The following is a 12855-nucleotide window of genomic DNA, read 5'->3' as shown; positions in this document are numbered from 1 at the left end:
GAGGTGAACCCTAGCGGCTGGTTGTCTGGGCCCCCACTTCCACTGCTTACCGTGGCTTGTGTTACTTAACTCCAGATTTTATTTGGTTTTCACTAGTTTTTCCATTAATGTCCCCTTTCTGTTCCATTTTAGTTAGTTGTTGACTGTTTATTAATGAAAACTTATGTTTCAGTGCTTAGTTATTTTACTTAAGGGGATGGTGATACGGAGAGTTAGTTACCTTCTCCTGGGTGTCATCTTTCCTCACTTCCACTGGTTGGTATTTTGTTCAGATACATTATCCATAGCCTTTCGCTGAACACCCTCTTTTGTTTTCGCTCTGGTTTATGTTTTGTAGTAGTGTGTTCTTTAAACATTTTATATTTACAAGTAAAATTAGCAATATTTTGTATGAAGTGGCAACATACTTCCCTGCATTTTAATGAGGTTTGAATACACAGTAGTTTTGTGTGCCATGGAGCTGATTAAAAGTGGGATTTTATCAATATTTTGTAATAATTTATAAGGCAGAAGAATCTGAAAAAGAATATATATATATGTATAAAATAACTGAATCATTGTGCTGAACATCTGAAACTTACACAACATTGTAAATCAACTATACTTAAGAAAAAATCCAGGATTCTCTTTGTATGATGGATGAGTCTAGTACCAGCTTTTCCAGGACCAGTGGTACTTGTAAAAGTGTGATCATTTCATCCAGCTAGCTAATAAAGATATTTTCCTTAAAATTATAGATGCAGGTATCATGTAGGATACTTCATATGGGAGAGGGAGGGGAGTTTGTTTCTTAGTAGGTTAAAACTGGCATTTCTTAAAAAAAATGAAAAGAAAATAGTTAAGGACATTGTGTGTAGTAAGACCCATAGCCTTTAGGAAAAATTCAGAGTCTTCACTTACCCAGTGAGACCCCCCACACCTGGCCTTGCCTTCCTCCTTGCTCGTAGCCCAGGGTGCGTCCTCTGTCCCAGGCTTCCGGGCATCACCCGGCATGCGCATGTCCCTGTTTTCTTAAATGTGCATCAGACTGCCTTGCTGTGGTTTTGCCTCCACAGTAATATAAGCGTGTTGAGGAAGGGGATCGGCCTTTTGTCTCTCTGGCATCGGGAGAAGTGCTGCTCTGGGATGTTTGTGGCAGACCTCTTTTCCGTTCCTTGTTTGGGCCAAGATTAAGGGCATGACTTCACCTGTCCTTGAAGGTGAATGTAGCCAAGTACCTAGAAGGGCTTTCTGCTTTTGCCTATTGTGACTGCCGAAATAGGAAATCCTCCTTGCCTGACTGCATAATCACAGAATAAACTTTGGCTTCTGTTAAAAAAATGAAAGGCAAAGTTGTACAAGTGAGATACCTTTGACCTCACGACTGTTAGCTCAGCCAGCTAAGTACACAGCTCAGAGCGAGTCCCAGGGACCAGATCCGCACCGCACACTGTTCCGCTTCTCCCTCTGTCCCTCTGGCTCTGGGCATTCATGTTTCTGAGCCTGGATTTGGATACTGTGGTTCTCAGTTGAGACTGTGGAAAGTCTCAGCTATAGAAGGGGATGGAGACATGAGACTTCCCACGTTCTGGAATGTTTAAAGTAACCTGTTTCCAACATTTCAAGATCGTTTTTCAAGTTTCTTCTCTCTAGTTGTCACTTTTTATTGAACATAGACAATCAGTTCAGTTCAGTTGCTCAGTCATGTCCGACTCTTGGTGACCCCATGAGCCGCAGCATGCCAGGCCTCCCTGTCCATCACCAACTCCCAGACTCCACCCAAACCCATGTCCATCGAGTCGATGATGCCATTCAACCATCTCATCCTCTGCCGTCCCCTTCTCCTCCTGCCCTCAATCTTTCCCAGCATCAGGGTCTTTTCCAATGAGTCTGCTCTTTGCATCAGGTGACCAAAGTATTGGAGTTTCAGCTTCAGCATCAGTCCTTCCAATGAACACCCAGGACGGATCTCCTTTAGGATGGACTGGTTGGATCTCCTTGCAGTCCAAGGGACTCTCAAGAGTCCAACACACAGTTCAAAAGCATCAATTCCGTAGCAGCCGCCACTCCTGTGCCAATAGCTGTGATTAATCTTGAAAAAACTGTTCTTTTCAACATTTTGCCTTGCAAGATTATTCCTTTTCCTTTTGTTTTTACCCTGTCAATTCTGAGAAGCAGGGACCCCTGAACCTAGGGCTTATTTCTTATTATGTCTGTCTCCTTAAAATTTAGTTGACTTAATTCTTTGCTCTCCTCTTATAAATATTTGCAAATTCATTACAGTATTTACTTTCCCTGTGGTTTAAGTTTGTTTTTTTTTTTTTTTTTAAAGATTTTGGCAAAATGTGTGGCATGCTGGAGAATTATTGGAATAGTATTTGGGAGTTGGAAGTTTTTAGATCTTGCTCTCGAGTTAACATTTAATTTTGAGCCTTGACTTTCTCAGTTGTTATTCACGACCTACAAATTCTTTGTGTTTGATTAAATCTTAGTGGTTTTAATGGCAAATAAAATTTGTTTTATATTCTTTTATGGCCTAAAAAATGTTATTTTAGGAAGAACCCTAATTTATAGGACATAAAGGGTTTTTTTGCGCTGCTTCTAAAAAATCTTGGTACAATAGTTCAGGCAGCAGTGTCAGCAATTAGTGTAAAGGACTTGTGTAAAAGAAAGTGAAAGTGATAGTGAAGTTGCTTAGTCGTGTCCAGGCAATAATAGTGGAGTGGGTTACCATTTCCTTCTCCAGGGGATCTTGTGTAAAATAACCCCTCGCCAAATAAGAGTTGAGTGGAATTTATAGGGGAACCGAAGATCTCATGCTAGAGTACATTTTCTTTGCATACAGCCTCAAACTCAGACCTGCTCTATAAGAGGTTCTTGAAAGAAGATGATCAGTCATCATTTCGTATTCTGACAGTTTTCGGAATCAGAGAAAAATGATAGGCACAGAGAAAATAGTTTAAAGAAATAGCTCAAAGCGTATTTTACAGATGTTTATAAATGTATACATTCACACAGATACAGATACCTTTTGATACAGAAACCTTGCTGATGGCAATTTGTAGCTGTAAAATTCTTAACTTTGGGGTACAAAGTTGGATAACTTACAGTGGTGGAGATGTGTAGCCAGATCAAATTTTGGACTCCTGTCCCTCCCCCATTGCAATAGGTCATATCCTTTTAATTGGGAGACTGTAAAATAAACACACACATGAAACTCATTGTTAGGTTTATTAAAGAATGGTTTTGAGGACGAGTTTACTGTGTCTCACGCCACATTCATCTTGAGAATCTGCAAGGCGAACTTCCTCCTGGTGGCACACACCGTGCTGGTTTGCCTCTTGTGTGTACTAGTGAGGGATCCCCTCCCAGGCCAGGCTGCTGGATTTCCCCCTAAGCCAGTCTGAAGACTGCATGGAGGTCAGTACCTTTGGTTTCATTGTAGTTTTCCAAAGTTAATTTCTCTACTCTTGATTTTGGATTATTAAAAAATCCTGCATTATGCAAGTTTGTAGCTGTATAATACAATCTAAAATGCAGGCTCAGTGATTTCCACACATAGTTAATCTATCCTTTAGGAAAAAAAGAGGTTTGGATTTTGGAGAGGGAGAGAGTCTTTAAGAGTTGTGGTTGTGGATGAAATCACTTTATATCTGACTGCTTTTATATGATGCTGGCTTTACTTTGCTAATATTTTGTTAAGGATTTTGGTGCCTATGTTCATGAGGGAGATAACATATATTTTAATATCTTTGTCTGATTTTGGTATCAGGTTATGCTGACCTTTCAACATGAGTTGAAAAGTTTTCCCTCATATTTACATAGAGAATTTATGTAAAATTGACATTAATTCTCCGTTAAATGTTTATGAGAGAATTCAGCAGTGAAACCATCTGAATTTGTAGTTTTCTTTGCGGGAAAGTTTAAAATTATGAATCTATGTTTAACAGGGTTACTCAAATTTTCTATATCTTTTGGCATCAGTTTTGGTAATTTGTGTCTTTCAAGGAATTGGTCATTTCTTCCAAGTTGTCAAATTTATCAGCATAAAGCTGCTCATAATATTCTATTATTAACTGTTTAATATTTAGGATTTGTAGTGATGTCCCTTTTGCATTCATAGATATAATCTGTGATTTCACTTTTTCTTTGATTAGTATAGCTAGGGGTTTATCACTTTTATTAATTTTCAAGAACCCAACCTTTGGTTTATATTCTGTATTTGTCCACTTTCCATTTTATTGATTTCTCACTTAACTTTAGTATTTCCTTTCTGCTTACTTTGGTTTAATTTGCTTGTCTGTTTTTCAAGCTTCTTAAAAGCTAGAACCATAGATGATTGTTTTTAGGCCTTTTTTCTTCTTTTTTAATTGGAGGATAATTGCTTTACAATATTGTGTTGGCCTCTACCACATATCAACACGAATCAGCCACAGGTGTGTATGCACATCCCCTCGCCCCTGAATCCCCCTCCCCTCCCGCCCCATCCTGTCCCTCCAGGTCGTCACCGATGACTGGACTGAGCTGCCCGTGTCACACGGCAAATACCCACTTCTCTCTATCTTGCCCTCTACCTTTTTTTCTCTTTTTAAAATAAGCACATAGACCTATACATTCACCATCAAGCTTTAACTCCAGTCCACAAATTGTGATATGTTGAAGTTTTATTATTATTTGGTTCAAAATCTTTTTAATTTCCCTTGTGATGTCTTTTAGCCTTGGGTTATTTAGAAGTATGTCCCTTAACCTTCAAATATCCAAACATTTGGAGATTTTCCAAATATCTTTATCGTTGATTTATAATTTAACTCTGTGACTAGAGAGCATACGCTGTATTATTTCAGTCCTTTGAAATTTACTGAGACTTGTTTTATAATTCAGCCTGTGGTTGAATCTGGGTGAACGTTCCATGTGCACTTGAAGCCGTTTTCACTTCTTATTTTAGCCAGAAAAGGAAAGACAAGTTGGACTGAGAACAAAACAACATCTTTCTCCGGGCTGAGGTGTGGGAGTGATGCAGGCAGCTCTGTTCACAATGACTTTCTTGGTGTATTTTATGTGGGAGGGGATATGGGGTCCCCTCGCTGTATGATTGACCGCAAAACTGTAAAAATGAAACAGGAGGCAATTGTAGTCTATAGAGGGAAGATTGCTTAATTGGTTCCTTCCTCAAATTGCAAATATGCTCATTCTGTGGGCAACTCAAGAAATGATAGGAATAATTCATCTTACTGAAATTCCATTTTTTAGCAGGAGGGCTTTCATGTAATATTATACATACAGCTGTCCCTCAGTATCCATGGCACTTAGTTCCAAGAGCCCTTTGGACACCAAGATCTGTGGATGCTCAAGTCCTTAATGGCGTGGTATTTGTGTGTAACCTAAGCACATCCTCCTGTATACTTTAAATCATCTCTAGATTATTTATTAGATTACTAATACAATGTAAATGCTATGCAAATATATTGAAACGTGACAAATTCAAGTTTTGCTTGTAGATCTTTCTAGAAAAAATTTTTTTCCTTAATATTTTTGATCCATATAGTTGCTTGAATCCTTGGATGCAGAACCTGGGGGTACAGAAAGCTTAATATACCTGTGCTAAGGATGATAATTTCATAGAGGTGGATGACTCAGACTATTTTGTTGTGAAATGACAATTTATTCACTATGCATTTCCTATTAAAATAAATACTAAAATTTGATACCTTGAGCCTTTTCTGTCTTAACTTAGCATTCTGTAGCTAGAGTGAGGCAGGTAGAATAAGTTCCCTAGGATAGTCAAGACAGAAATGATCATCACCTCCTCTCATAGAACTTAGATGGATAACGGACTCTGTCAGATAAATAAAGCAACATACATTTTGTTTTCTAGGGAGACTGACTTAACTGAATTTCACTAATCCCTAGACAGTGAATTTTTTAAAAAGCATTTTGCTCATACTGAATTGTGATAATTTTAAATTCATGGCAAATCACAATTGCAACCAAAGTTTCTATCTCAATACTAATAATGCTAATGTAGTGTTCAGCTCCCATTAGGGTGAATTAAGGGCAAAGGAGGCACTGGTGTAAAAGTCTGCTTTCAACCACTTGTAGGTTTATTACCTAATTGAAAGTTTTGAAATATTAACTATATTTTTTGGAAACCTTGGTAACATTAAATTTTCATTGCCTCTTGATGTGTTTTTCAGGCCCAGAGTCTCACTCTCAACAGTCTGGCATTCCCACATCTGTATATTTGTTTGTCCAGAAGGGCATAATTTCTAAAAGATGAGCCTGAAGATTAGATCTGATACAGGCATCAGAAGTATCTCTCATTTCAAAAGCCAAACTTTGGTATTTCTCTGTGCTGTGAGATGCTTCGGGACTGATAACACCTATCTTGGGTCAGGATAGAGCCCTGAGAAATTATTTTCTTGAACATTTTAAGAAACACACAGAAATTCTTTATGAAATGCTCTTTAATTCTGGTTCAGATGATAAGACCTATTAAAATTCTGTAACACATATTGAAAAGCCCATGATTTTGCAAAAGTGAGGCAAGGGGGATGTTGGAAGTGTTTTTTCTAAGAAGGATCCTCCCTTCTTTTCTCATTCTTTTAAATTGAATCTCTCCCTGGGGATAGATCACAGATGAGTGCACAACCGCCAGAGTGAGCCCAGAGAGCTGTTGGGCTGCTGTCAGATTACTTTCTGGCTCCTGTAGAAGGCTCTTCATTGCATAATGAGTTAGTTTGTTGTAACTTCCTTAGTGTATTTTTAATCAAGTGGGGTTTTTGTGAGCATGTACTGGTCAGATTGGTGGTGATTTAGTCGCTAAGTCATGTCCAACTCTCGTGACCCCATGGACTGTAGCCTGCCAGCCTCCTCTGTCCGTGGAATTCTACAGGCAAGAGTACTGGAGTGGGTTGCCATTTCCTTCTCCAGTGGATCTTCCCAACCCAGGAAAAGAACCCGAGTCTCCTGCATTGCAGGCAGATTCTTTACCAACTGAGCTTCTGGTCAGATTGGCTTATAGTAAACTTTCTATATTAAGTCAAGTCACACTATCTGAAGATGTTTAGCGTATATTTCACATGCAGAATATTTCAAATTCTTACAAGAGATTTTTATTCAGAGCATTATCTTTTTTAAAAGAGTAGACTACTTTCAGCATTTGAAGGGTTTTACATTTGAGGATAATTCGATAATTTTGTCTAATGTGAGGATTCGGAATATTGTGCTACATATGGTAGCGCTAGTGGTAAAAAAAACCCACCTGCCGAAGCAGGAGACAGAGATGTAAGAGATACCGGTTTGATTCCCTGGGTCGGGAAGATCCCCTGGAGGAGGGCATGGAAACCCACTCCAATATTCTTGCCCGGAGAATCCCACGGACAGAGGAACCTGGTGGGCTACAGCCCATCGGGTCACATAGAGTTGGACGTGATCGAAGTGATGTAGCACACACACAGGACAAACTGTTTTAACATAAATGGGCTTCCTAAAATGTGGAATCTTTGTTTGCTGCTTCTAGGTAATGAGAAAAAAATAGTTAAGTATTGAAATGGTTGTGTTCTATTGGAAAACAGAAACATTTTATTGCAGCCTGCAGTGACATCGAGGATTGGGGAGCATTTAAAAATAAGCACGAGTGTGACACATTTACTGTAAACTGGGTAGTGCGTGCATGCTAAGTTGCTCAGTCATGTCCGACTGTCTGCAACCCCAGGGACTGTAGCCCGCCAGACTTCTCTGTCCATGGGGTTCTCCAGGCAGGAATACTGGAGTGGGTTGCCATTTCCTTCCCCCAAACTGGGTAGTAGCTTATTGGAAATGAATCTTTTTAAAGTGGAAAGGCACTTTTAGGTGTGTATGTTCCTTTCTCTTATATTCATCTTTTAGGAGATGTTTGGGGGTTGAAGAGAATTTTGCTGCTTCAGTTTCTTAAGTGCCCTATTTTGTTGCAGTCAGTAGAAATATTTAAGATTGTGACTCGCTGGCTACTAACCTGGCTTTTTCTAATCTGTGAAGATGTTTACTAATGACACTCATTATCGGAGTCTGTTATAAGTTTTATTTGTTGTGTTTCAATCTACAGGTTTCCCAAAGGCTATTTGTATGTATTTGAAGCACTGTATACCTTTATTAAGTATTTGACAGCCAAAACATGGGAACTTTTTCTAAAAACTGTGCTTTATTAATGATGAGAAATTGAGGAAGACAGAATGAAGGGCTTTTCCTCCACATGATCCTTACCTATGATCTATCATACACAACACACTACTGAGCCTCAAATTGGTGAAATCTAATCAAATAGATGAAATAAATATGGTCTTTAAACCAGAATGCCTGCAGGTATCTGGTGTTAAGGTCCCATGTCAGATATGCCCAGTACACAGTGGTGATGGAGGGGCATGTAGTGGTGGGGTGGGGTTAATACTTCCATCATTTCCAATAGGAAACTCACTTATAGTTGTCAAAGACAGTGTTTAACAAGAAGGCCAGAAGAGTTTTATTTTGGCACCGTTAAAGGATCTGGGATGGAGGAAGAAGTGACCAGATACAGAAAGAAAATCAAAAAGGGTTTGAGCTGCCCATAAATCATTGATGAAGAGAAAAACTCAGTGATCTCTCTGGTGGCTGCACTCAGACTTGTTCCAGTGAAATGAATTTTGACCTTTTTCCAAAATACCAGGTGGGAATTCTTTGAGCTTTCAGGCTTAAGCCTGGAAGGACAGGCCTGCTTGGGGTCCAGTGGGACTTGCCCTGCCTGCAGATGGAGGCCGTCTGGACAGCAGAGCTTTGATGGCATCTGTCACGGCCACCTGAGCAGGTGAGAAGATTCCCCCATGGCCATCAAAACGCACAGCTTCTCCTGAGACCAGGGGCATCGAAGCAGGAGCAAGCCCACCGCACACGCCTGATTTTCCTCTCCAGGCTGTTGGAATCCTCATCCTGCCCCCGTCATTTGCTTTCTCGGTTCTTGTAGTCATGTGCGCTTGGGACTCTTGCGCCAGAGTGTTTAAGCTTGACTTCTTCCAACGATGGGCTGGCCCAGCCTACTGTGAAGGGGAATGGGTGGTCTAGTTTTTGTGGTTTTCAGGATGATATATGTTAGGGGTAGTGGGGCCCTTAGATCTTGTGCTGCTCCTCTGTGATTACAGATGGGGAAATGGCCAGAGCTTTTAATTGCCTGAGTGCACACAGCTAGTTATTGGCAAAGCAGGGACGAGAGCTGACTTCAGTCCGCAGAATCTTGTGGAAAGCTGCCAGCCATTGGGGCTCAGGGATACTGGGGCCGTAAGGGAGCCCCTTCCAGGGCTGGGCTCACGGAAGATGCTGGACAGATGGAATGTTGGCCAGTCCCCTAGGTCTAAGAGAAATCAGCTTTTGTTTTAGGACACCGCCAACTTCTAAGGATAAACGTAGTTATCACTAAGAGCTTTAGGAATGTCATATTACACCTGGCTCAGAGACGGTCGGCTGTTGATGGTTAAATTTAGGCCAAAATCCATGAGGAGCTAATTGATGATCTGTACTGACCCTTTAAGCTTGGATCAGATCTCAGTCTAGAGAAATTTATGCTTAGATAGTGCATGTAGCTGTTGCAGGGCTGAGAATAGGGGAACAGGGGATTTCTTTATAAACCAGGAGTGCACTTACCCAGGACAGCAGAGTCAGTCCACACCAAAGAAGTCATATTCTGGGTTGCACAGAACCATTTTATTCAGTTATAACCCTTATGGGTTGGGGGGTGGGGAGCTCCCCATGCTCATTCCTAGACCAGATGGTCTGGGTTGGGGTGTTGGGTAGCTAATTAATAAAGCTCTTTGGGTGTTTCGGATAGTCAGGAATGAGAAATCCTGTGTACAACTTCACTCCCTTTTGAAGTAGATTGGCCCTAGATATCTGCGCCCCCAAAAGGGTAGGGTTTGCAATCTACAATACCTATCCACGGTTGAGGAAGGAACCTTGGCTATAATAATAGTAACTAAACTTACTGAGCAGTGACTCAATCCCATGAACTATTTTAACTGCTTTAAAAGTTTAGACTCCTGTAATTGTTTTAACCACTATGTGTGTTGGGAACTCTCTGTTACTCTCATTTCTCAGCCGAGGAGAGTGCTGTGAGAAGAGGGTCAGTAGTTGGTTCAGTGAGGCCCAGAGCCTGGACGCTGACTCCTGGCTCTGTTGCTTGTGCGGAAGCAGCTAACCCTCCCTTCATATCAACGATGCACAGAAGCCCCTCGGCCCATGAGGCTGATTCAAAGCATTGGCATTTCTACTGCTTGGGCACTTGCTCCACAGCACGTCTTAGACCATGGAGGCCAGAACTCTCTGTGATGTGCAAGAGTTCTGGAAACACTGGCTGCAGGGAGGGCTTATCCCGGAGTTGTTCTGCGCCACGTGTGTGTGTATACGTATATATGGGTATATATATGTTCACCGTGGCATTTCCTGTGGCTTTCTGTGCTATGTCTACTGTTATTAAAATTGTTTTTTTTTTAAACAAATATTTATTTGGCTGTACCTGGTCTTAGTTGTGGCACATGAGATCTCTTTTTAGTTGAAGCATGTGGGATCTAGTTCCCTGGACAGAAATCAAACCCGGGCCCCCTGCATTGGGAACCTGGAGTCTTAGCCACTGGATCACCAGGGAAGTCCTAATAATCAAGTTATTTAAATAGTATGTTGAGATTAGGAACAGAGAGAATTATTACATATAATTTAGTTTTTTTACAAGCAAGTTTAGAAAAGTACTAATAAATTTAGAAACATTTTACTAACAAATATAGAAATGTATGAGTCAGCCCAGGCTGGATCCATGAGACAAGTGCTCGGGCCTGGTGCACTGGGAAGACCCAGAGGAATCGGGTGGAGAGGGAGGTGGGAAGGGGGATCGGGATGGGGAATACATGTAAATCCTTGGCTGATTCATGTCAATGTATGACAAAAACCACTACAATATTGTAAAGTAATTAGCCTCCAACTAATAAAAATAAATGAAAAAAAACACAAACAAACCAAAAACCTAGTCATGTAGGGAACTGAAGGGAAATAAACAGCTTTTTCTCTACCATCATGAGAGAGTGGATGGTCGTTGGTCATACAAATCTTTCAATGTGGGCATGATTTGGAAGGACATTTTAATTGCATGGAGAAAGCCATAGACCACAATGCAGCTTCCAGATGCACTGTTCTGGGTTTCCCCCACCCTTAATAAGTGTTTTATATAGTAAAATGTTTTAAACAGTATAGGATTTATTTTGTAGTGTCCTCAAATTGCCTGTTTATTTTCTCATGAACACGAGTTTATTCTAATTTCTGATTAAATTGCTCCCATGCTGAATATGAAGTATCAGGTAAGAATGCATTTTGCCTTGATTGGCGTGAAGAACTGTTTCCCTCTGCAGAGGAAAGGAACTTCTGCTCGCAGAGTGCACTCTGCTGGTGGCTCTGGGTTTTAGTAGTAGTCACAAAGCGAGCATCCTCTAAGTAATAGAAGGAATGTGGACTTGAGAGTCAAAGGCACTTTAGCACCCACTCCCAGCAGCAGCATCCCGCTGCCCTGGGGCCTAGAGTATAAGGCAGCCCCTCAGGAGGGACGAAGCAGCCCCTTTCTGGTCCTGCCTCCCCATCCCAGTCCTTCTTCCCCATCCCTGTCCTGTCTTCCCATCCCCGTCCTGTCTCCCCATCCCCATCCTGCCTTCCCATCCCAGTCCTGTCTCCCCATCCCTGTCCTGTCTCCTCATCCTCGTCCTATATTCCCATCCCTGTCCTGTCTCCCCATCCCTGTCCTGTCTCCCCATCCCTGTCCTGTCTCCCCATCCCCGTCTTGCCTCCCCATCCCCATCTTGCATCCCCATCCCCGTCCTGTCTCCCCATCCCCGTCCTGTCTCACCATCCCTGTTCTGCATCCTCATCCCCGTCCTGCCTCCCCATCCCCGTCCTGCATCCCCATCCCCGTCCTGTATCCGCATCCCCGTCCTGCCTCCCTATCCCTGTCCTGCCTCCCCATGCCCGTCCTGTAACCCCATCCCCATCCTGCATCCCTGTTGAGTTGCCAAGTTCAGGGCAGCGGGCGCCTTCAGTGCCTCTGCTGCATCATTGTGGTCAATACTTGAGTGTATTTTAAAACACAATCTACCAAGATAATGCAAAATTTATGAGGTAATTGGGTTTTTCCCGCCACCTCCAAAGCATCGAACTAGCGAAAGTGAGAAGTTTCAAAGTTTTCTTGACATAATAAAGCCAAGATTAATTACTCTGATCTGATTGATACTTAATACATTTTGTTTTTCAAGAGATTGCTAGAATTATACAGTGATCTGAGCTGAAAGAAGTTGAAAGACGATCTCTGACAGAGAAAATCTGGGGAGTTAGTAAGGCACTGTGTTTGTTTAAGGGGGAAAAAACTCCAGAAAGTCATAATAGGCATGATGACTTTGCTGCTGCTGCTGTGTGTGTTTCAGCTGTCACTGACTACTTTTCCTCTTATGGTTTTATTGAGAACATGTGAATCAAGGGCAGCCTCTACCCTTCAAGTCAGTATATGTATTTGGCAAACAAGAGCAGTGAACTAAGAACACCCTGCTCTTGGCTGTGCTTTGTAAAGATGATTCTATTTTGGAAGGGGATTTTAAACAAACTCTGTGATATGCCAGATGCAGGAGCAAACAATTTGAAGTTAAAAGTTTTTGAGATGGAGGCCTTGAGCATGTGTCCTGACATGTGGAGGAAGTGTGAGTGGCCCTGCCCACACTGGAGATGGAGCAGCCAATTCTTTCCCGCTGTTCCTGTCAGTCAAGATGCCTCCATGGATGCTTCTTGTGATTGTGGTTGGCAGGGGCCCCTTGCACTGAACCAACTGACTCTTAAAACGTGCAATTG

At 41.6% G+C, this 12855-nt stretch overlaps 1 protein-coding gene across 20 annotated transcripts in view; it reads left to right on the top strand.

The window, feature by feature from the left end:
- PARD3 (par-3 family cell polarity regulator) overlaps positions 1 to 12855 on the top strand; it is a 561862-nt gene that overhangs the window by 69104 nt on the left and 479903 nt on the right. The window lies entirely within an intron of this gene.

The sequence above is a fragment of the Cervus canadensis genome, chromosome 10, assembly GCF_019320065.1.
Source record: "Cervus canadensis isolate Bull #8, Minnesota chromosome 10, ASM1932006v1, whole genome shotgun sequence".
NCBI classification, from domain to species: Eukaryota; Metazoa; Chordata; class Mammalia; order Artiodactyla; family Cervidae; genus Cervus; species Cervus canadensis.
The sequence above is the reverse complement of the archived record's forward strand: the minus strand, read 5'-3'. Positions and strand labels throughout refer to the sequence as shown.